The sequence below is a fragment of the Cimex lectularius genome, unplaced genomic scaffold, assembly GCF_000648675.2.
Source record: "Cimex lectularius strain Harlan isolate CLEC.00 unplaced genomic scaffold, Clec_2.1 scaffold93, whole genome shotgun sequence".
In the NCBI taxonomy this organism is placed as follows: Eukaryota; Metazoa; Arthropoda; class Insecta; order Hemiptera; family Cimicidae; genus Cimex; species Cimex lectularius.
The window spans coordinates 103,781-129,713 of NW_019392669.1; the positions used below are offsets into that span (position 1 = coordinate 103,781).

General features: G+C 39.2%; 1 protein-coding gene and 1 long non-coding RNA gene across 16 annotated transcripts in view; one reads left to right on the forward strand and one right to left on the reverse strand.

The window, feature by feature from the left end:
• LOC106672093 (probable Ras GTPase-activating protein) overlaps positions 1 to 25,933 on the reverse strand; it is a 588,817-nt gene that overhangs the window by 62,479 nt on the left and 500,405 nt on the right. The window lies entirely within an intron of this gene.
• On the forward strand, positions 813 to 25,463 carry LOC106672097. The gene is made up of 3 exons (XR_002909909.1): positions 813 to 2,210; positions 2,276 to 2,388; positions 24,646 to 25,463. It is a non-coding gene; the product is annotated as an uncharacterized LOC106672097 (long non-coding RNA).

The following is a 25,933-nucleotide window of genomic DNA, read 5'->3' on the forward strand; positions in this document are numbered from 1 at the left end:
TTTAAGTCCGATCTATTGATGGTGTAATCCACTTGACTGCCTGAACCGGCGAGGTTCGGAAGACTACAATGATCGGAAACGACCAAACCTATGTAATTCTACTTTTAAATATTTTCAGTAGTTGGTCTGCACGTTTATCCGTGTTGATATCATTTCTATCCCAGGAAAATTTAACACAGAGACCAAAACTGCCGGGAATAGGATAAAACAATCCACATTTACCGTACATACGAATCAAAAATTACGAGGAAATAGACCGGCCAGGATCATCAGAAATGAGCGAAACCAGCGGACATGCAGACCAGAATGATAAGTTACAGTACTAGTAAGTTACAGGTTACATGATTCCACAAAACCAGGACGATCGTAAATGACCAAACAGGTTGTTCAGGAATCATCGCCATCTGTAGTGGTTGGTTTATGCGTTTTTCAGTGTTTATGTCCTTTTTATAAACGGTGAAATACCAAAATACGTCTACTAGACCAAACACGCTAGGTATGACACGAGGATGATCGAAATCAGTCCGAAGTAACTGGACATAAGTATGACCGGGAACGACCTAAAACAGTGAGGACGGGAAGATAAGGATGAACGAAAATGACCAAACTGAGGTTTTTATTATTACAATGAATTAAGGTTTTTAGTTGAGATAAAAAAGTCAATGGTACGAGCGGGATTCAAACCACGATACGCCGCTGCTCTACCACTTGAGCTATCGTGACCTCGATTCACTCGAACACTAACTTCCCATCTCAACCCCACCTTTTTGAATTTTCCCTCCTTTTTGCCATTTTTCTTTTTTATTATCACTATCTTCAATAGTTAATTTGTTTTACAGTAGATATGACCTTTTTAGTAACGGGGAAATGCCAACATACGTCTACCAAACCACACCTGCCGGGAATTGGGTACACCAGGGTGTCGATAACTACCAGATCGACGTAATTTATCAAATTTATCCTGTTTTAATGGTGTATCTGTGTTTTTCCGTCTCCTTTTAGTCGGCAACGAAATGCGTAAAACGTATCTGAAACCTAAGTGACCAAAACAAAGAACATAAGTCGGCCAGGATAAACTTAGACATCAGAAATGTTAACAACAGATCAACGATCGGAAGTTCGATGTGCCATTGGGCCCGCTTGTTCTCGCTGTTTCTGTGAAACTCACGACAATAATGTAAAAGAATCAATGTAAATACTATACTGCTAATAACCCCTTCTATTCGCTTCTACGTGTGTACGCCTTTTGTATGCGTTTATCGAAACGCGCCTGACGGTCCAAGACAGTAAAACAGAAACGATTTAACAAAACTCAAAAAGAAATCCGAATAATTTAAGAATTCTATGACCAAAATGATCGTTCCCAAGTATAAGTTGGCAATGTTATTTTCTGTTAATTAAGAGAGCAGTGGAGCTGTTACTTGAACTTCAAGATGAAAGTTTGCACGAGGACAAGATAGATGAATAGGCACAACCGGTCGGTTATTTATGAAGCGTCCTCGTCGGATCTCGATAAGAGCTAGAGATAAACGACTCATTTAAATCAGCTTTGAAATTCATGACAGATTTTGTTAAAAAAATTACGATTACATTCCAGGCGATCTGGAAATGAAGGAAGAGAAAATCACACCAAAATCGATTATTTCAAACGGACCTCGGGCAAGAGTTTCCGCTGAAAAACCACTTCCGGCCTGCGACGTTGAAAAAATCCCAGATGTTTTATAAACAACAAAACAAAATTAGTACGTTTTGAAAACCGGTAATTTGTAAATCCGCCCCCTGGTCCAGGTGAGACACGACGCCCTCCTCTTGTCATTTATGTTTCTGAAACGGACATTTCTAGAAAGGGTGGCTCGGCGCTTTTATAGTTCAATGTTCCATTTGTTCCGAGGGTTGTTTCACAAACCGGTTAAGTAATGAGGACTTTAATTTCTGCTTCTATCCCGACGAACGACCGCTTGAACATTAATAACACTTGTACAACTTGTGAAGATTTGAATTTAATTTATTAAACAATCCAACAAGAAACAACAGAAAGAATAATGATAAGTGATGTGGCAAATTGAATTTCATTGCCGGATGATTAAGAAGATAGGCGCGTCATAACTGTCAAATTTATAAGCAATTTTCAAAATTGTTCATCAACTGTAATAGACAGACGAGTTAACTCTTGGTTATGAAAAACTAGAATAAGGATGGAAATTAAAATAGTAAGTCTCACGAGTTTGTCCTTGTTTGATTTTTTTTATAATTAAAATTATGTTGCAAAATGCAGCGAGGCTAGACGGACCAGGGACTGCACTTTTCTAATACCTGCATGAAAATTATACCATAAAGTACTTGCCCATTGGATAATAAAACCACACCCAGTGCCCACAAGGAGGAAAGGTACGTTTTGACACAAATATGAGGGTATCTAAGGCGCTTATTTGGTTTTGTACGCCTTTTAAAGCAACTTAATCAACTATACGTTTTAGAAGTTGTGTACATTGGTTTTGCATGCCTGTCAAAGCAACATTATCATCTTTACGTCTTAGAGCTGTATACACTGGTTTTATTTGGTTTTGTATACCTTTTAAACCAATATTATCAACTTTACGTTTTACAGTTGTATACATTGGTTTTTATTTGGTTTTGTATGCCTTTTAAACCAATATTATCAACTTTATGTTTTACAGTTGTATACATTGGTTTTTATTTGGTTTTGTATGCCTTTTAAACCAAAATTATCAACTTTAGAAGTTGTATTCTTTCAAGTTTGCAGGTTTATTGACCATTTGCCGTAGAAACCGGATTTTTTTCAGGATTTGATGGTTTGGTTGGGTCTGTTGTTTTAAAAATGAATGTTTTTTCAATTTTAAAAGCTCTCTGTTTATAAGCTATTTTACCTTCACCTTAAAGATATCCCTAATTGTAGAGAAGTTTCGCAAGACATTGAATTACCTGAAACATAAGAAAAATGTACATTTAGTATAAATTTACAATTGATGCGAATTTAAAAAGTTGGCTTTGATAAAAATGGTTTTGTCACGTCTTGTTAAACAGGAGAGTTAACAAAAAAAAGATTGCGAAGCCTCCGGGCCAAAGAGCCTTTGTAAATAATTCAAGAAAGTAAAAAGGGAAAATTTAACGCGTCGTCAGAGCGAGACCGGCTCGAAGAAAGTCACTTCGCGGCCCGGGCATAAATATTAACGAGACGAGTGCAACAGTGTTTCTGAATTTCTTTTAAACGTCGGACAGAGCAATTGGGCAAATGAACAAGAGGATCAATGTTGATGAAGGGCGTCGGTAATGCGATTGGCTGACTCACGTCCCGGAGGGGTTCTGACCGGAATAAAACACGTGAGACGTGCACGTGTCGTGACAAGCTGGCCAAGGTTTATTCGGCAGGGGAAGGATACTCGTCCGGGAGTTTACGTCGGCTCTAAAAGGATAACGCCCTTGTCAGCGAAATCACGATTTACCCCCGAAGGCAAACTGGGCACCGATGTGCTAAGACTGACACTATAGCAGCCCTCTTTGACACAATTTAAAAACACACGTGAGGATGCAAAACTTTTACAGCACAAGTACTGAAGATGGAAGGAGGAAGTCGAAAGGACGAAAACCGAGGATGGACAGCCGAGAATTTGGTCACATAATTGTTCGGACTCGATTGGGACACAATAACACACAGAAAAAACAATGAACATGACGAAAAAAACCGACTGGACAAATAAGGCTACAGGTTCATCACCCGCAGACCTTGAGAAAAAATCTTACCACGGTGAAACTATAGCGTGGTCTGATAATTATTCGAACTCGATTGAGGCAGTAACATACAGAAAAACTACTGAAGATGGCTAAAGATCCAAATGACAGGCTGAATTGACTGGAAACGATTAAGATACAGTTCGTCATCGCGCAGATCTCAATAAGAAATCTTACATTGATTTTATTTTTTATTTTTATACTCAGCAACCCTAATGAACTCCTAATTCAGTTCGACGGTTTTGGTTTAAAGAGACATATGAAAAACCATCGTTGAGGTAAAAACAAGCTTCAATACAAAAAAATAGACTAAAGGGTAAAACAACTAAACCATTAGACTAATAGAACATGAAATAGAATCTATTTGGTTACGATCTCCACACTTGGCTAAGTAAGTAGATCATAATTGTACACTTACTCTATTACTTAATTATCCATACCTTAATTTAACCTTCATCACCCTAAAAATATTTCTCCTTGACGCCTGCCGTAGATGGAACTGTAGCTTTGGTCATATCCGTTCCTGGTCTGCCTAGTCTCGCTGTTTTGCGTATTGTATAATTATGTATTTCTTTGTACGCCATTTGCTCTAAACGGTTAAAACAACAGACACCGGTTTGACATTTAATGTCATAAATCACAAATATATCCAGGACACCCGTCAATAATATGGATTTCAACCTTCTTTGGGCTTGGAATCGCGAAAATAAATTAAGGGTTGGCATTTTACGGTTAAATTGTATCTGATGCAACTTTGAGAACTTGTGGCAACTGTTTATACCAAAAGAACCAGGCTGTGTTTGTTACAATCCTCTAATGCTATCAATGTCATAGCACTTGGTCCAGTTTTGTGGCTGCTACCCTGAACAGGACAGGCCTCTGTTTACTAGGTTATGAGTTTCTATTACTATTAAAGCTGTTTTCTACTGACCTGTTACAGATTCAGGACAATGTTTATGCGTTGATGGTAAGGCGTCGATTTAAAAGCAAACCTAGGTATTTGATTCTGCAGGGATAGGCGGACCAGAATTTCCTAAAAATTATCCGACTGACGATATACTGCAGTTCGACAAATTTTTGATCTAGATGAGACTACATTCACGGGCTTGACATAAGATTTAAAATTAATAATTTAAATCAGTTAATTATTCTTTCTGAGGTCTTGGTTGAGATAAAAAAGTCAGTGTCACGAGCGGGATTCGAACTACAACCGTTCGAATTTTTCCTCTTTTTGCCATTATCAATAATTAAATAATTAAGTTAATAACTTAAAAGTCACAACATATATCCAGCATAAGCTGTACTAATCTGGGATTTAGTCTTCTTTGAGGTATCTGGAAGAAACTAGAGGTTGAAACTCCTCCTTTAACTAATTAGAGGTTAGCAGATTTTACCGGATTTATCAGTAGTTTGTAGCTTCGTACAAATGTTCCTGGTTGTTTTGATTGTTCTCTATGCCAACTGTTTATTCCAGGTTGAGTATGTTACCCACCAACAATGGTTGTAATGTCGCAACATGACAGACCAGGGAGGTACATCAGGATGATTTAAAGTGTTCAGCTTCCATAATCGTGATTCTATTCCAGGATGGATACATTTTTGAAAATTATGGTGTTAGTGAGACGTTACCGAGGGGATTAAAGATATGAATGTAGCTCAGGAGTGGAGGAGCACTTGAGTTGGACAAGAAAAGGGAGGAGTGCTGTGGTCATAAATGGCTATCTGTTCTGGGAGACTCCAAGGCCCATTGACTATATTGAAACCATTATACAGAACTACACATAAAAATTGTCGATAAACCAAGCTTGTCACGATAAAGGTTGACGGAGTATTTAGCATTCAATTCCTTGGATGTATACTATGTTATAAATATGTTTTGGGTGTTTGTTGATTTTTTGTTCGTTTTACGAAGCATAGAAGATTTTTGAGGTTGAGCGACGACTACGTAATTAACGAAAGTTTCACCTCGGCTAATATGAAAGTGATATGAACAGGGTAATTGACCAGGACGGTGAAAAACTCTCATTCGCTCTTGCACGTACTAAACTCCGGGTAGGGGTTCGCACGAGAAACAATAAAAATTAATTTCACGATTTCCGAAGAGAACGCGATCAGGATGTGAAAGTTGGCGAATTAATTTCTTTTTCCTTCTGTTGAATAACCTCTGGAGGGTTCGAGGTCTTGAAATCGCATTTGAAAAATCCTGGCTTAAAATTTTCTTCCTTTTACGAAAAGAAAGAAGTTTTTAGAAAGTTCGCTAGTGCATAGGCATGACTGTTTTAATTAATTATTGACATCTGATCAAAGTCGATCTCTTCTCGTCCTACTATCCTCCTAAGTTCTCTCATTCGATAATTTTTACAATTTAGATTCAGCAATTTAAAACAACTGGTCCATGTCAAAGTCTAAGCGATATGACGTCCTAGATAAATTTTGCTCTCGGAATTGTTATGATTTTTAATGTTTTGAAGATTAGGACTAGGGCAAGAACATTTGGTGCTTAACTTGAGGCAAAGTTATAGCAGAATAAATGTGTTGGATCGCACCCTAAATCCAAACCCATTGCAATATCTCAGATATCCTTCCGACTCGAGTATCAGAAAAACAAAGTTTCATTTTAAGTGTAAGCACGTCATATTCAGTCATATTTTAGCAATTTTATCAAGAGAGTAGGAAGCGCGTCGGAGTGATGCTACAATGACCTCATAGAGATCTCATTTATTCGAAGTGCGGCCGATGAACAAGCGGTTTTTCTACATGTCTGCGTTATGAAAGTGGTCTCAACTAGCATTGCGTGGTAGAATCGCAATTTCATCAGCGTAAGAGCAGTTCCGCCGTCTGGTATTATTCACCTGACATACACTTAATTATATCCGTGGTAATTAAATCGATTTGAAAGTCGAGCCAAGTGTCAATTTTGTTTATTTTTTATCCGTTGAAGTCAGTTTCAAGTAGTACCGGCCTTCAACTTTGGTTTTTCTGACCCACGCCCAGCGACAAGGACGCAATCAGTTCGCAGTTACCTCCTTTGTCTTTTGTTTTTCGGTCGAGAGCTGAACCGACAATTTGCACCACTTTCCCGTCTTCGACCAATTTTATTTAACAACAGTCTATCCCTGCAGACGTAATCAGCATACCCGCGGGACCGTAACAATTTCGCCTGGTTTAGGAATGACCTACCCCGCGGGAATCCGGGCCTACTTTTCTTAATTAAAACTGGGAAACCCTCCGAAAGCGGTCCCGTCCCGGGATCGACGGATTGTTCAACTTTGATAACTGGACGACCATTTTCGGTCCAACCAGAAGTTGAAAATGCCCGACGAATTTTTGATCAGACAAAAAACAACTGGGCGACACTCATGGCCGACAAAACGATCAGACTGCTCCAAATCGCAAACATCCGTGGCCATTGAACCATATCTGTCCCTATTACATTCTTTTTATTAAGATAGCAAACTCAAAAATTCGGCCACAAATCCTCGCTAAGGAAGAATAAGACAATCCTCTGCTTAGGTCCTTCTTCAATAGTGGTCATATAGGGTACAATCAGGTTCACCATTCAACAGGATTGTTCTTTCCCCATGTGGTTTAAAACTGTCTTCTGCTGAGCATAATTTTTAAACAGTTATAAACTTTTTTATTGTTTTAATAGTGGCAATTTGAATCACTGTGGTATTTTCTTTCTCTTATTTACTTTTGAGTCCAGTTCCGTCCACGCAGTTCTTACTTCCGATTTTGGTCCTATGGTGTAACTTCTTGGGCATATTCGTCTGATAGTTCTCGTCCTTGAATATTCTTTCATTTTCTGGCAATCACATTTATTTGATTCCGAGGGACGTGTGTCAGACGAGACACTCCCAGTGGTTTGATCCATACCATTTCCTATTCAAATGTAAGATGTCTTTTTGCTTATACTTTAGGTATAAGGCCAAAAACTATTGACCATTCAAAACTTTTTTTCTATGAGAATATTCTTTACCCTGTGAGGCCATATGGCACCGTATGATCTTTCGTCTAAGGTGGTCAACCTAGAAAGTTGTTAAAGAGCACTCTTGAGTTTCCTGATGTTTTCACCAATAGAGGCTCTAGATCCTTCAAACTCCTACATGTTTTGTACTTAATTGTAATTCAAGCCCGAAGTCCTTTGGGATTTTATTCTTAAAACCCAGCGAGAACCACCAGGATTGTTACCAAAGTCATGAAGATATCCAATCGTTGTTTGTTCGAGTCCCACTGTACAATTAAAAATAATTGCTTATGTGCATAGCCAGATCAGTACGTTCCCAATGGGCATATAGTCAATCTAGGGTAATTTCGCAATGTCCATTGGTTTCCGAATAAACTAAACACCACTATTTTGCGGTTTGCCTAGAAATAAACGGCTAATGCGGTTTTGGAAATTCGACTAGACTGGGATTCTCGTTTTCGGACGATTTTACCTCTGGCAATTTTTAAAGCGCCGCCGTGAAAGCCACCCGGACGAAGGCGCGTGCAGTGTCAAGGACTGCCAGTGGCAAAATAAGTATTTCGACCTTTCCCCTGTAGGAAATCGGCCCGGGCTTCGTTAATAACAGCCCGAGGATAGGTACGTAAGTCTGTGTTTCGAAACTTGAGAAAAAACTCAATATCTGTCGCGGGGCGAAGGCGACTAAGTACCTGTCAGCATGACGACACTTGCAAACCTAAAAAGAAGGATCTGCGCTCAATTTGTCAAACTTACAAATTGACAATTTTTCGTATATCGATACTATTATTCACTCAGACATTTGACTGTTCATTATTCTTTGGCAAGGAGAAACTAATTTATAACAACGTTTAAATTAATTTTATTCCGTCATTATTTTATATTTTTTTATATAATCATGAATGTAATTTTTCATGATGGAAGTCTCGTCATGGGCAAAAGTCGAAGACGGTGATCGAATGGAGAAGCGGAAGTAGTCCTGTTTCCTGGCAAAAGTTGCCAATTCGTTGTCCATGGTCTGATTCCCATTGGAGCCATTACTCAATTCAATCCATATTCCATTACCGTCGTTTTATTGATTATCATCGTTTGGTTTATTTTCTATTTGGATTTACGGGGTTATCGTCGTTCGGATGGATTACTGAACTAAAGGACATGCAATACTCATGGTCCTGAGACGTGTCGTACAGGATGTTTAAAAGTTCAAGCAAAATTTCCGAATAAATTGAAATATCAAAAAAGAATGGGACAAGAATGTCCGGTCCTGGAACCAATTATCTTCCAAGCTGAAGTCCATGCATTGAGTGGGTACAAACCAACTTAAGAAAATAGCTGTCATGTCAAAAATAGCCAAGCAGCCAACAAAGCGCTAAGCTCAAACATCGTTAGCTTTAAGATGGTGCTGAATTGCAAAACAAAACTAGATTACGTATGCAAAAAAGACACCCTCTGGGTCCCATCACTGCTGGAAGTATAGGGCATCAAGGGAGCGGACGCCCTTGCAAAGAAATGGGCTGCTATACCGCCCATATGTCCTGAACCCTACTGTGGCATATGGATCCACACTATCAATGATTATCTTAGGAAAAAGGACAAAATGAAAATGAGGTAACAGTTAAGAAAAGGACAGGAAGCAGATAAAACGTCGAATCCTGATGGATGTCTTAACAGGACTCTACAGGACTGAATGGGCGTTTGAAAAAGATTGGTATAACCCAAAACGGCACGTGCGGATAATCAAAACAAGCGGAGGAACCAACACACCTACTGACAAACTGGTGCCCGCAGGACGAAGTGTTTGGGATGTATATCGAAACCTACTAATCAATTTCCTTGACGAACTAGAACTCACCGGTGAACTATAGGCACAGAACGGAGGATACATTAGCTCTCATAGCGCAGTGCATTACATACCCTGAACTAAAACATCGCTGCATACCATGCACAACAGGTACTAGGTTATCTGACCTTCAAATATCAACCAATATGGATTATTTGAAGGGTGAGGTGCTGAAGCGAGAGGTTTCTTTCAGTATCAACTTAGCCATGACTCTGTAAGGTATATGTCATAGGCTTAGAAGGGTTAAGCATAATTTAAGTCACTAAGATACAAGCTTGAAAGTTTTCTCTTTAATTTAAATTTTCTAATTATGAGGGGTCGTTAACAAATCAGCAGGTCATAGCATAAGCTGAAACACTTTGTAAACGTCATGTTAGTATTAATGGTTTTAAATTTATTCACCTATATGAATGTTACTAATTATGTTAAATAGAAGAAGAACATAAAAGTGTTATAGGCGTGTGGGTAGAGAACATCAAGGGGTCGGCAGATCAAGCCACAGAAGTGAAAAGTTGAGAAGTATGTCAAACATGAAGTACCAGTTTATGCTATTCGAGTGTTTATTTAATATTCGAATTAGTTTGTACAATAAAGTTCTCAATGTCCATATTTTTTTCTCGACTTATCTACCAGTGGGGATTTAAACCGTGTGAATGAGATTTAATGAGGACATAGGGGCGTTTCTAAGACTCCCCCTGCCTGTCCGACAACTGAAAGTATACATAAAGGCGATCTCAGCGATGAGGGACAATTTCTAACACGATTCGAAGATCGATAGGTTAAAATAAACAAAGCAATAAATCTTAGTTTTGGAGATTTGAGCCCCTGGAAATTTCTCATCGAATCATCACTCATCCAGGAGGGTTCGATTCTAGCCGTCACTAGAATATCAATCGGCCGATTTTCCAATCCAGGTCGAAGTTTCGGACCGTTGTTCCGAAGGGCGCTCCTGGCGGAAGTCGGGCCGTTCCCAGAGGAAGTGGACGGGCTTCGCCGGACTTGAAAAGTACAAGTGGCAGGTGGCGCTTCTATTTACATAAAAACTGATCTCAGCGAAACGAAAAAAAAACATTCGGGCACGGATTATGCGATAGGGATCGATCGTCATGAATACATGAAAACGAAAAAAAAAAAAAAACACTGGGAGATAAACGAGTTTTTCATCCCGTTGGCGACATTCAGATTAATCGGAGTGGAAACGAACAAGCAGCTGCTGTGTTCTCTGAAGTCGCTAAAGCCATCAGGACTTAAAGCCGCGGATTTTCATTTTGTACAACTACGCCGTAATTGAAGTTTTTAACGCGCCGTGACATATCTTTCTGACTGAAAAGCTGCGCCTTCTTATTAGCTTATTCAGCTGCAATTACACAGGGTTTGAAGTCCTCTTCTAAGAACTAGTTTTCGACGTCGAAGCAAACATCCATTGTTCCAGGGCGAACATGCAAATTCCGACCCCTTCTCCGGCCGAGGGAGTGACTCAAAGGCATATGTACACCACTTAAAAATTACGTTAATTACAAGAACGGAATAGAATAATAAGCCGGTTCTCTCAAAACTGTCACAATCGCTCTCGATGAATACGAACCGCTGATTGTGTGGATTGACGGGTTCAATTATGTTGTGTAGGCGAATATGAGGATAGCTAGAAGGCTTATAGTTGGCGAGGTGATAAGTTTTTAAGGTTTAGGTATCATAAGTATGAAGTAGAACTTCCAAAGGAGATAAAAGTAGATGTTTTATAAGAACAGCATTGTAGAGGGATGCTCTGTTGGGAAGGTAATAAAGGATATTAGAGTTGTAACTAGGACTTTTGTTTTTAGAAAGGTTTATGACCTGATTGGCTTCTTTGGGAGTATAAGTCTTAGGAGGGAGTAATTCTTCATTAATTTTATCAATATAGTGTTGAGTACATTGTTGCTAACTTTTGTGTCTCGTTGTCGAGGGGTCAAACAACTTTTTAATACAGTTTTCATATTATTCTCAATTAAAAATCCATGGACTGTGCCAAGATTCGAACCCAAGACCTGTAGAGTCGCAAATAAGAATCGGACGCCCTGATGACGCGGCCACCGCGGTCCCCTCTACAGTATATTAAGTCCCTTCCCTAACATCAAGTATTTAGGCAAACTCCGACAGTTTGAACCTTAACGGATTAAAAATTTTTAACTCGACATCATTGTCATATCTAAGAAATTATAGAAAAACAATAGTTTTGCTATTTCCGTTCATTTTGGTCTGCCCATCCTTTCTGTTCTGCTTGTACATATTTGCTGTTTATATCAGACTATGATCAGATGATAAAATACTCTTTTTAGAGGACACCTTGTGCATTAGGAAGAGGATTCACTATATTAAGTTTTTATGAATTGTCAAAGCACATTATTATGTCACTAACCCCATTATCCGCAAAGACCTCAACATTCCTTTTGTCAACGAACTAATCCGGTCCAGATTCCTAACCTTCCACACCAAACTTTCGAACCTTCCTAACCATACTGCTCGAGCCTTCTTCACTCATTCCCATCCTGAGCCACCTGTGACCTCGGGACCTGCATGACACCTAATCATACATACTGAGCGCCAGCAATGACTGGCTCCTCAAAGCATGTATTCTACCGGTGCAATGCTAGCATTAATGCTAATGTTGTGCTGAGTGATACATTTACTGTGTGTAGTATATGATCATGTATAGGTAAGAAATAAATATAAATTTAAAAAAAGTTTTTGCGTAGGGTCAAGTCTTTTAGTTTTGATGTCTACTGTGGCGAATATGTCATCAGTAAATAATTTCAAGGAATTTTTCTTTAAAGTAAAAGGATTGCCTATTAGTTTGTTTTTGCAAAAATCAAATTCAATGAACGGATAATGTGTGTTATTTATTCTGACAATTTGGTGAAAAGTATTCTACTTTTGGATGTTTTTCCGTTAAAGTTCGATCATATTTTTCAACAATTGACTATAAATCGCTAACGGTTGTCCTTTTATACGTGCTCATTGGATAGTAGGCATGTTTGGAATGCGTCGATGGATAATAACACAGCCATGGCTTATAAAACGGGCGTTTCTGACCTTATTTTCGGCGGAGTCGAATAATATGAGAACCATCGGCGTTTTGTGACCATTCTCTACGGGCCTTTTGTCCCAGGGCGTCACGGAACAAATCCACGAGGAAGGACTCGGCGGATTTTCAAGGACCTTTTCTCCTACGGTGGACGAAGACGAAATGAAGATACGTCCGATGGGTCCGTCCCGACGGGAACCTGTTTCTCGGATGCCCTGGCGTGACCCCTTTACCGTCCACCGGCCACAAAAGCCCCACGACGCCAATATTCAATTCATAATATTTATCCGGGCCGTCTGAATAACCAACAAGCCGAGAAACGTATGCTTTTCAAATAACAGGCTTTTTCCTGATCGGTAATCCTCCGGGTGAAACAATGCAAGTGTAACATTACAAAACTAACGGGAAAAGTCAATATTTTTGTAAAATTCAAAATATCATTTGTACCTTAGTTTTGAATGTTTGACGAATAGACAATACACGAAATAATAACTTAAAACCCTAGTCCTATTCATCTACTGCTCAGTAGTGTGTAAAAGCTCATTAGACGATAGATCTTTTACTCAAGAAGTTGATGGCTCTGTTAATTCCCATCTTTTTTTAAATTTCGTAAAGAACTCTTTCAAGGGTATGAACCGCCGTTTCTCACGGTCGTTCTTGACTAATAGTCTGCCCTTTAAAACCTTTAAACTGCTCAGAGCATCGGACCCACTGTTCCAGTGCACTTGTGATAAGAGACATTCATTTGGCTTTCTCACGACGAATAAATACATCTCCGTGGCACGATGCAAGGCCATCACGTATGTAAAAGTCCTGGCCATAGTCGAGGAACAGTCTTGTCATGAAATTGGACCGACCTTTTGCCTGGCCGTGGTCCCATCAGTATAAATCCCACCGAGGTTCCACACATAAAAAATCATTACATGTTTTTCTTGTACCATGAAATTTAAATATTTGTGTGTTATGATGTTTATAAATAGGCGTAACACAGAATCCATCAAATAGACTTCTTTGCTTCTCCCCGTAAAGTATCTATATACTGATGGTATTGCATCTTTATTTATATTTGCTAGAAGAGCAAAACATCATCACATCTCGCCAGTTTGGCTTCTGCAAACACCACAATCCAGTAATGCCACCGTGTTTTAGACGTAGTCTCTGCCTCTCTTGAGTTGAAACAACTGCTCGAGTGCTTTCCTTGATGTGGTTTATGCCGATAAGGCCTGGTATCCGTTTTGCTTTAGAAGTTGATGATCATCCTTGCCTTAACCTACTTCCTTAGCGTCCTTCTTACCTTTGAAGTAACCCAAGAAACATCCTTGCCCAAACCTGTATTGCACGTACATCCCTGATCTACCAACCCAGCCCGAAGTATACAGCCAAACTTTTGCACAAGACACAGCATCCTGTCTTCTAATTACCCACCTAGAACCTTGGCTGAAAAAGTGGCGAATGAAAACAAATGTTGACAAAAGCCGACTCATAATTTGATCTCTCCGATGTCGAATAATGCCATCAATACCTACATCAAATATTCCTTCCTATCCATGTCTGCTATCATGGGCTAGACATCAGAAAAAGACTAACTTGGAATCCATTTACGAGGCTACAGTTACACAACACTCACGACTACTAGCTCATATGGCCGGACGGCATGGAACTGTGGGGTTCAACCAAGCATTTTATATATCTACCTACCTATCAATTTATTTACTCACCATCATCACATCTTTCTTTCTCTCTCCCAACCTACCTTTTTATCTATCCATCTGTATATCTATCTATTCCTTTCTCTCTATCTATCTCTTCCCCCAACCTGCCTACCTTTCTATTTATCTCTATCTAGCTATGTATGATCTATTTTCTATTATTCCATTTATTTACACTCTCTCTCACTCGCACACGTCTCTCACTCACTCTCACTCTCTCTCTCTCTCTCTCTCTCTCTCTCTCTCTCTCTCTCTCTCCCTCTCTCTCCCAACCTACCTACCTACCTATCTCTATCTACCTACTTATCTATATCTCTCTTTCTAGCCATTTATTTACATAAATACATATATCTACCTATTTGTATCATTCTCTTTCTCCCTCCCACCCTCTTTCTCTCTCTCTCTCTCTTTTTCCCTCCATCTCTCTCTTAACCCAACCTACCTGCTTATCGATCTATCTATTCCAATTACCAGCTTATCCAGATTTCCCAATCCAAAATCCTCCGAAAAATAATAAACACTGCCTTCTAAGTGGTTTTTTAAATTTTTTTAACGAGGGTTCGCAACAGCAGTGGTCACATAAACCGTCAGGGTGCTGGTGGTTTTGAAAAACGCCCATTTGTAAGTATTTCGGGTTCGAATGCAGGGCCGCTGGATTCGAACCCCGGACCTTTACCTTAAAGTGATGAGCGCCGTGTCAACGCCTAAACCGTTGCGGCCACTGACGCCCCTAGTAGGACTGTTTTTTTGCCAGCCTCTGGCCAGGAGTATTTTTCCAACTTAAACCCTTTCGGTAATTGTTCCTTTTTTATTAGTTTGATGCCTTACTACGAAATAATTCTGGTCCTACTTTCGTTCGCAGTTACTTTCGTAAAATCTTTCTTTCTCAGGAGAAAATTATTCAGGAGGATTGTAATTCATTTCGATGTTTTTTGAGGATATGAAGGATTGTTTGAACAAAATGAATCACGCCAAGGCAGAATTGTCCTAATTGTTAATTCTCCGTTGTTATTTCCGTCGAGTCACAGCCGTGTTTCAAGAAAAGCGGTTCTGCCCCAGTTTTCCAGAAGGGGGTTTATATAGCGTTTAGCTAATCACATCCCATTTGCAAAGCCCGTTAACGGCCGGCGAATCAGACCGGAGACGACGGCGAGGGTTCAGCAGCTGCAGGCGGCAGATGAGACCTTCTACCTGGATACGGTCGTCAGTCGGAAAAGTAACAAAACACATGGGCACAAGGGAATCATCACACACAATAAAGGAATACGGAAAAGAAAAATTCGATACAAGTCAAATGAACAAGTGGCTACTCACGAACTGTTGGTCTATTACTGTTTCCCCTTGTCCATTCTAACTACTGATTTACAAAATATTTCATCAGAAAAAAAACCCTAAACGTGTAAGAAATATAGTCATCAAAAAGTAAATTTTATTTTCCGGCCATGTTGTTAAAAAACTAAGCACCCAGTTGAATTTGAATGAAGTCGAAATGTTGGCCTGAGTTGGTTCATTGATGATTCACGCTGATCGAGACAATCAAACGTCAACTGACAAAACGAAGATATTGGACTGGATTGAGCGGATTATTCAAATCCGTGGGATTTTGTTAAAAGTAAAAGTGGTTTTGTCGTAAAAATAACGATCAAAACTGACATTTGGGTGTAATTGTAAAAAATTACTCCTGCCTGTGAAATCCAACAAATCTCCCTCGCACATCAAATATGGAAAGAGAGTGTGTATGAGACAGTGACAGACAGCTTAAAAAAAAGACCGAAAAACAAAGAAAAAAATAAACACTCTTTCTCACTCACTCGCTCTCTCTCTCTCTCTGTCTATTCCTCAATCTCTCACTCATTCATTTTCTCTCTCACTACTTTGCTTCACTCTTACTCTCTCAGTCTCTCAATTACTCTCAGTCAGTCGCTCTTTTTCTCTCTCAATGATTAACTGAATGTTTCTCTCACTCTGTACTTTTGCTCTTTCTAACGCTCACTCACTCTTTCTCTCAATGATTAACTACTTTCCTTCCTTCTCTCTCTCACTCACTCACTACTTTCTTTCCCCCTCACTCATTCACCCCTTGTCTCTTTCACATTCTCTCTCTTCCTCTCTCAATGACACTACTTTTCTCTCTTCCATTCACCCTCTCTCTCTTTTTCCCTGACTCATTCATTCTTTCTCTCTATCAATCTTAATCACTCACTCTTACGCTCACACTCAAAAAGAAGAGAGAGAGAGAGAGAGAGAGAGAGAGAGAAAGAGAGAGAGAAAGAGAGAGAGAGAAAGAGAGAGTAGTGACTCAGGGAGAGTGTGACAGAGAGAGTTACTACTCTTTTTCTAGCTCACTCTAGACACTACTTTTCTCTCTTCACTCACCCTCTGCTCTCTTTCTCACTGAATCTTTCACCTTGTCACTCATTCTTTCTATCTATCAATCTCAATCACTTCACACAAACAATATTCATTGATTCATTTCTTCTTTTTCCCTCACTCTTTTTTCTCTCAATCTCGCTCTCTCTCTCTTTATCTCTTCTCTCTCACTAACCCTCTCTTTCTCTATCTTTCTTCCTCTTTTTTGTCTCGTTATTGCAAGGTGTATTCACTTCCTCAATTTCTCTCTTTTTCTCCACTCCTATCTTTTTCTCCTCTCTTTCTCTCTCACTGATAGACTCACTCACTCGCTCTCTCACACTCACACTCAGAGAGACAGTGAGAGAGTGATTGAGAGAAAGAGTAGTGACTCAGGGAGTGTGAATGAGAGAGTGTCACTACTCTCTCTCTCTCTTTCTCTCTCTCTCTCTCTCTCTCTCTCTCTCTCTCTCTCTCTCTCTCTCTCTGTCTCTAGATGGTAGATTTTAGATAGAATACACATTTTATACATATCTAGATAGATTCTAGATATGTATAAAAACGACAGATTAAAAAGTCCAAAAGTTGTAAATTAAATTCAGTAAACAAAAAATTAAAAGTACAAAAAGTCCCTTCATATGAATGTAAATATATATAGTTAAAGTTTAAAAACATCTTACTTTAATTATCTACAAAATTTGTTGTACTTGTAAAATGATACCTCGTATAGCAATTTTTTTTGTTAAAAGTATTTGATATCGGTCTTGCTCAACTACACTTGTAAATTTTTAGGTAAATAATTCTCTAAGTAAGGAGAAATTAACTCTTTTTTTTCTTTGCCAAGGTAATCTTATATACATGGTTCTTATTTATTAATGATGTATGAAAATGATTTTTTTAAGGATTATGTAGTCATTGAACTCTACCAATGTATTTCACTTTCGATGTAAGGGTGGTCCTGGAGACCAAATCTTGAATGATGTACGTATAAATAAAACGGAAATCAATCTCTCTCCCTCTGTTTCCCGTTCTGTTTTATGTGAGTGTGATTGTATGATAAGGTTATGTGGTTTGGGAGAAAGGTTAGTTGGATTTTAAACGCAAAATTAATTTCTAAGAAAACACCAAACTGTCAGTTTTGATCATGACTCATAATTCACCATTTTGGCTCAGTGTCCGTGTTCGTATTGGGTTTTTTGACCTCGTACTTGTAAACGGTGCTTTTACCCGCCCCGTGTCCCATTACGGTAACACATTCCTCCGGTCTTTGCCTTTGCACTGTTGTCACCGTGTGTGATCTGTGATCATCTTTTGTCACGCGGCGGGCCGGCAGCAGAGCGAGAAATAGCGTCCAATCCGCCGTGGATTTCGTCCCTTTTTTTACACTCCCCGTCCATCCTGGATTAACGGGTCTTAACACAGTTATTGTTTCGTAACGGGCGGCCTGCGGTCTTCTAAATATTAATAGACGAACGATTTGCCCTTGCCGCGTGCGGAAATGCGGTCCCAGTTGAGAGACAAAAAATCTTTCTATTTTCCAAGCCGTTTAGAAAATAGTAAATAATTCAATTACGAAAAAACTCTTTCTACCCAGGGAGTATTTCGAGAAATTTTTTAACCTTCCTTAAAAAAACAATTCTTCAAAAACTCTTAATGGCAAAATTGCGAAACGCGGACAATCATCCCACTCCCAACGGTGAAATCTTTTTCTACGTTTCATTTGCATATTATTTCAGTGATTATATTTTATTCAATTCGCCTTGGAGCGTCTGACAGAAAAGGTCGACAGTGTCGGTGGTTCTCGATGAAAAGTCATGTGCATCACGACTTAGATAAAAATCGATGTCCATGCCGATCGTTATGCTTCATCCAGAGCCCTGGTAATTTGATCATCGATGTAAGAAAGATCCTTGGGAACGAAATACACACGCTAGTTCAAAACAGAGAGAAGGAGGAAAGAGTGAAAGAGAGAGATAAGAGAAAGAGATAGATAAATAGATTGGGAGAGAGAGAGAGAGAGAGAGAGAGAGAGAGAGAGAGAGAGAGGGGGGGAGAGAGAAAGAGAGAGATAGAGAGAGAGAAAGAGAGAGAGAGAGAGGAGAGAGATAGAGAGAGAGAGGAGAGAGATAGAGAGAGAGAGGAGAGAGATAGAGAGAGAGAGGAGAGAGAGAGAGAGAGAGAGGAGAGAGATAGAGAGAGAGAGGAGAGAGATAGATAGAGAGAGAGAGAAAGAGAGAGAGAGAGTGAGAGATAGAGATTGGAGAAAAAGAAATAAACAGCAAGAGAAATGAGGAAGCGAATCAATGAATATTGTTTTATTTTAAAAAAACCTCGTAAATTTAGTCCACAAACGACAATAATAAATTAAAGAGAGAAAAAAGAGAAAGAGTGACAGATAGAAAGAGCAAGGAAAAACATAAAATTAATGAATGAATATCGTCTTATTTAAAAAATCTGACAAATTTAGGCCGTGATCATCATCGTTACTATTAATGAGTAAACAAAAAAAAGGAGAGAATGAAGGGAGAGAGAGAGAAAGAGAGAGAAAATAAATACTTTTTCTTTCTTTTTGTTTTATTTTCTGTCTGTCTCACATTGTATTTGTGTAAGGCTATCTGCCTGTCTCTATTTTTCTTTTATCATATCTGTCTTGATAGGATTTCATTTTCCTCTGTCTGTGTCTTTCAGTTTGTATGTGTCTCCGTTTTTTAGTTTTATTTTTCTGTCTGTTTTGCTTTCCTTTATATACCTATCCGTGTGACTTTTTTTTCATCATACATGTCTAAATTTCTGTATATCATTGTCCGATTATATCTATCTTTATGTTTGTATGCCTGGCTCTATTTCCTTTTGTCTCTTTCTATCTGAATTTTTTTTCCATTTTTGTCTCAATTTCTTTCTTTTTGTATCACTCTGTTTCTCTGTTTCTTTTTGCTGCAGGCTGAAAGTCATTATTTATTTTTTCTCAGACTGTCTCTTTTTTTTCTTATGCCTATCTGTATGGATCTATTTCTCTGTAATCATATATGCATACCTTTTCTCCAATGCCTGTATATGTCTCTTTTTGTTCGTGTATGTCTGTTTATCGCTTTGTATCGCAGGCTATCTGTGTCCCTTTAAATTTTTCTGTTTGACTGTTTTTTTCTTTCAGTATATTTGTCTCTCCCTGTCTGGGTGCTCTATCTATAATTGTCTCTGTTTACTGTCTGTGAGACTCTTTTTCTGTGAGCATATATGTCTATTTATTTTTATATCTGTTTTAATTGATATATAAGTTCGATTTGTCGTCAGTTTCCGAAGAGGCTTTAAAGTGTGAATCAAGTTATAACGAAGTGTCAAGTGAAATTAATGAGAGTGTGTGATAAACTATGAGTACTAGATAAGATGTATCTAGTAATCCATCCAGAACTGTCCTGTAACGGCTATTGTTCGAGATTGGGATGATGCAATTGCACAATTCTTATACAAATTTTTTATAAAGTAAACTTCAATATGTCGACTCTTGGATTTTATTGAAGTACTTAAAAGGCTATGAAGCGGAAACCAAGTTTATTATTATTATTTTTTAAATTAAAAAACGTAGGGTGGGTGCCGATAGTATAAGCCGAATAAAAAAACGAATCTTTTCAACGTTGGCCGAGATTTTTGTAAATAGGAGGGAAAAAAGGCGAGCCGGTGGGAAAATCTGTGGGGGCACAAGACCGGAGCGCAGTGGAGGCCAGGAGGTACTCAGCAGCTCCATGCTGCCGATGCCATCCTGCTACACAAGGCTGTGTCCACCCTTGGTGACTGACAGCCTTCAACAACTAAACCCCACACGTTTCCACAGCTGTTTAGAACATTTGTACAAGCACTTCATGGAGAAAGCTTCATTTCTCTTGAGCTTCCAGTAGTTTCTACAAGTTAGACTTTATTTCCGACAGCCTTACCTGGGACTTAGTGTTTTCTAATTTTATTCCGTGTTCTTCGTCGAAACGTGATGTATTTTTCATATTGACGTGATTAAAAAGATTCGGGTGGATCTATGGTTTTTTTTTAAGGAAAACAATCGGGCCTGACTGGATTTTTGCGATGTAGAATTTGTGAAAGTCCGTACGGATTAATATCAAAATCATCTCGTTCTTGCAGTCATTTCAATTAGTCTCGCAAGGACAACCGCCTCAGATCCTGATCGAGTCGTTTCCTTTACCTTCAGCTAGATAATTCCGCAATGTTTAAAAAAAACTTTCTCTTCCCTTTTACGACGGAGTTTTACAGGTGAAATTAAAATGATGCGTGGGCGGAGGGAATCCGAAGAGCTGGGTCCTTCGAATCCTGTCCCACTTTAAATAATCGGCTCGGTTTCGATCCTTGAAACTCTGACACAAAACTTTTTTTTGGCTGAGAAGCACTTCCAAATCAATTCATACAAATTCAATGTTCATGTTGTTCGTGTTCTACTTGTCGCACAAACTGGCAGTATGCCGGCCAAAATAAGATGGAGATATGGAGGAATGAGAAAGTTCCTCTAGTGTGCAACCGATCAAGTTTCGACGAGCTTTGAATAGCGAAGCCGTGATTCTGCAATTTTTTTCTCGAGCTGGTTCCTTTTCGAAGTGTTACAGGTCGAACTGTGGATGTCGAATGAGGACGGGGCGTGATTCAGGGATGAGTCAGATTCACTTTCCCCGCTCGGGTTTCGAAATGAGAGAAAGAAAATCCTTTTCCGCGAGTGCCTTTGATTGCCCCCCGACACAAACGGCCCTTTTTCCCCGGCCACTTTTAATGAGCAAGGGCGGGTCGAGGGAGGGCTAAAAGGACGGAAGGACGGTAAAACCCTTCCGCTCAATTTGCCGTCTCTTACTCGAGGATGCTTCTCGACCACTGAAAATTAACAAAAATTATCTTTTTATTTTAATTTTGAGTAAACTACAACTACCATTTTTTATGGCCTTATGATCGATGCATATTAGCCAAGGTGACGATTATTAGGCGTATGCGTCTTAAGGGGAGGTATCGTGAAAGAAAGGCCAGAGGCGCCGGCGAGAATCGAACCCACAACCGTGGGGTCTACGACACGAGACTCCTAGGCTAACACCGCGGTCCCCCGTATACAACATTAAAAACAAGAATGGCAAAAATACCCGTGGTATTACTCCACTCTCTCAATATTGTCTGTTTGATTGATACTTGTACCATTATCACTTTCATTATCATCACCATCATTTCCCAGAAGATCTATCGGCCATTGTCTCTTCAGTCGGCAAGGGTTCGAGTGGATTCGTCGGGATGCGAGGTTTCTGATGCGTTGAGTTACGATAGTTGGAAGGGTTTTCTGAACCTTGCAGTTACCGGAAACGATTTCATCTTGAACGAAAGTCTGTATGTGTAGTTGGGTTCGATATATAAAACGGAGGATCTAATATTTTTCGTGGGATTAAGGATTTGGTAATTTGGGTGGATGTTGGAATGTTTGGCTGAACCCCTCACTTCTAGTCTGTAGGTCCATGGTGAAGGTCCTAAGTTCGTAACTATGGTGGTGTAAAGCAGCCTTTTATTTTTGAGAGTAAATTAGAACGTTTGTCAAGAAACCGTGTCAGAGGTGTACATTGTGTCGTAACCTTCTAACGTTTTAGTCGTGTGTGAGGATTCCACATTATCGAGCTACAGCACCTCGTCCGCAGTTGGGAGGGGAATATTATTTAAGAAAACAGGGAAGATCTTTTCACGGAGAGTGAAGGTAATGTGGGTAGATTTCTGTGTAAAATTTTATACTTTTCTTTTACACCAAGACTCTAGAAGTCTGAGGTGTGAATGGAGATTTCGAGTGGATATGACAAGGTCGTAGTTGAGCTAAAGCTGAATCATCTCCAAATGTGAATGTGGTGGTTTCATGATGTAATGGAAAGTCAGCTGTGAACACCTGGTATAGTGTGGGGGCCAGGACGCTGCCCTGAAGAACACCAGGATAGGGTAATATGCAGAGAGGGAATGCCCTTAGATGACTTGGAAAAATCGGTCAGTGAAGTAACTGTGTAACATGGTGGATGGATAGATGCCCTTGAGCATGAACGGCAAGCCCGGGTGCCGAACCCTTGGCTTACGTCAAGAAAGACCTCAGACTGTCCCTTCTCATGGGAGGAGGAAATAATATCTACTACGCGATGGAGGATATAGGAGCTTTTCTAAACTTTACCCAAATTGGGTAGTAGACTTATTGGCCTGTATGAAATAGTACAATGTGTTGGCTTTCTTTGTTTAGGGGGAAAAAACGAACGGTTATAAATTTCTTTTTTCAGGAGCATCAGGTCGCCTGTATGGCTATGACCTTTGAAATCGTTATGCTATGTAGAAAAACAATAACAGCCCAAATCTTTCGTAACACTCGAATGTATGCACAACTGTATTGACCAAGAGTAAATTGATACTCGTCGACAATATTTTTTCGAAATGGAAATAAATCCAAGTCGTGGAGAAAGAAGAAAAAAGAAAAAACCGAGGCAGATGTGGTATATTAATAATTCATCGGATGGAATAAAGGCCCGCATTGGTGGTCTATTGAATCGAGTTTTTTCTAGTTTTTTTTATAGAACCATTGACACAGACCCACGTGCTTAAGATATATTAAACGCTTTTCTACGATGAAGACGTGACATCTCTAACCAATACAGTTTTACACTTTTTGAGGTTAACAAACCAAAAACATGATCGACTATAATGTTCTTAGTAAGTAAACAAAAGAACTTGTAAATAAGCTTCTAAAAAGGCGTTTTTTTAAAGTTTCAACTGGATTGAATAACTTTAGCACTGGACATATTTTGAGAAGCTCGAAGACCATCCACCCCGAAGTCGACATTTTCATCATCCAAGTCGGACTTTAACGATTCTCTCCTGGCAATTTAATATTGCGATAAATCCTCCCGAGACGTTCCATTTCAGGTGCATACATCAAAAACGATTCACACGGGATTCCAGGCGCCTTAAATAATTCATGTAATAAACACCCTCGGTAAATCAACGTAAACGACTGAATCCGCCGGGAGTCGGCCGTGCGATGTACGGATTATCATACCGGGAGGCGGTTTTTGCGGTGAAGGGAGGCCGCTTGAGCACACACCGGAGGACTATGAAGGGGTGAAGACAAGAATGGGGCTTGTGTCAACATCTTAAACGCTTCGCCGATAGTAAACCACCCTCGGCCATCAAACACCCCGAGATGAAGGTATCGTCATCCCTGTTCAGAGGAAAAGAGAAAAAACAAAGTTCGACCTGGCATTTATTTCCAAGATAGATTGGAAGTATAGTCAACATTGAAAAGTTAACAACTCAAGTTAAACCAGAGATATTTTAAAGGTTTTGGCCAGCCTGTTCCACTCGATCAACGTTTCTGAAGCTGAAGTAAAAAAAAAGAGTCAAATTTGTCATTTTATCAAAGATCAACCTTCCACGCTTAAAATTGACCTATGTTGTCAATACAAGTTGTAGGTCTTTTTCCAATACCATTGTGCTCAATAGTAACTGTATATTTCTTATTGAGGCCTATTGAGGAAGCCATGTAGTTCACTATCATCCTGGTCCTAGTCACACTGGTATATGTCAGACGTGCTTCGGCTTTTCGCCATCTTCAGTGCTGAATTTATATTAAGACGGCAGATGAAACCTCTCAGATGAGCTAAAAAAACGACAAAAAGCATTTGAAAGAGACGGTTGATGAACTTCTATTTTAATAGTATACGATCATCTTGGCCATATCGCTGGTTTGGTAAAGTCAGACGCTTTTCACGATCTTCAATGGTGGATAGATAACTGCACAAGTTCAAGATTCAATAATTTATATAGTTAGGTACATGATTTATAGGGGTAGGTGAAATTTAATCATCTTTGTCCGTTTAGTCTCGTTTAAGGAGTATTGACACGTTCGGTGGTTGGTCTGTGGGTTTGTCCGTGTTTACGTCCTTTGGTCTATTACAACTGCCAATTTTTATTTTTACAGATTAATGCCTAATCTTTGTTGACAAGGACCAGATGAATTTTGACAGACCAAACCAGCAATGATAGACAGGCCTTGACGATGGGAAATATTCATTGATTGGCCTGTGCGTTTCTCCGCGTGTACGTCCTTTTTATACATAACAAAATACTGAAACGAACAAGTCCATAAATCAAGAATAGTATTATGTATGAGATTTCTTTGGGAAGTTGTATTTGAAAATTATTGTTCAACTACTCTTTTTGCCAAGATCAAGGGACACTGATTTCTTCAGGAGTTGGTCTGTGCGTTTCTCCGTGTTTATGTCCTTTCGTCTATTACAACTGTCAATTTTTATTTTTATAGATGAATGCTTAATCTTTGTTGACATGGACCAGATGAACATCCGAAACCAAATCAGCAAAGAATTCAGTGATTGGCCTATGCGTTTCTCCGTGTGTTCGTCAGTTTTATAGACAATAAAATACTGAAACGAACAAGTCCATATATTCAGGAATTATGTTAAGTGTGAGATTTCTTTGGGCAGTCGTATTTGAAAATTTTTATACAACTACCCTATTTTTGGAACGATCAGAGGACACGGACGTCTTCAGGAGTGGTCTATGCCTTTCTCCGTGTTTACGTCTGTTTATAAATCACGAAATACATCTGGCAGACCATCAAGGCTAGGATCAGAAACGTCCAAACTGAGTAATGCTGTAATTTTCATAACTTCAGTGATAGGCCTAGGCTTTTTTTCCCGTGTTTACGTCTTGCAGATGGCAAAATTCCAAAAAGAAACATGTGTTATCGAGAATAGTATTAAGTGTGTGGTGATTAGTGACCGTTAATCGATGATTATTCAGAAATCGTGAGATGCGGTCTGGTGTGATGTAGGTTTCAGAAAAACATTTTCTTTATAGTGCCAACGTTTCGATCTTTGAGATCATCTTCAGGGCCTGGGATTTACAAATTTGTAAAACCCAGGCACTGAAGATGATCTCAATAAAAATCGAAACGTTGGAACGATAAAGAAAATGTTTTTCTGAAACCTATATCACACTAGACCGCATCTCACGATTTCTGATTAACAAATAGTATTAAGTATGATTTTTCTTTTTCTGGTTTATGTGTTACTGAAGGTCATACTTGTCCATCTACCGTTTTCAGTGGTTGGTATGTGCACTTCTCGGGTATACTTCCGTTTTATAAATGTCTAAACTTTTCCTCGTCTTCAGTGGTTCGTCTGCCTGTTTTTCCGTAAGTGCGTTCTGAACACCCATGATAAACAGACCGGGACGATAATAAATCA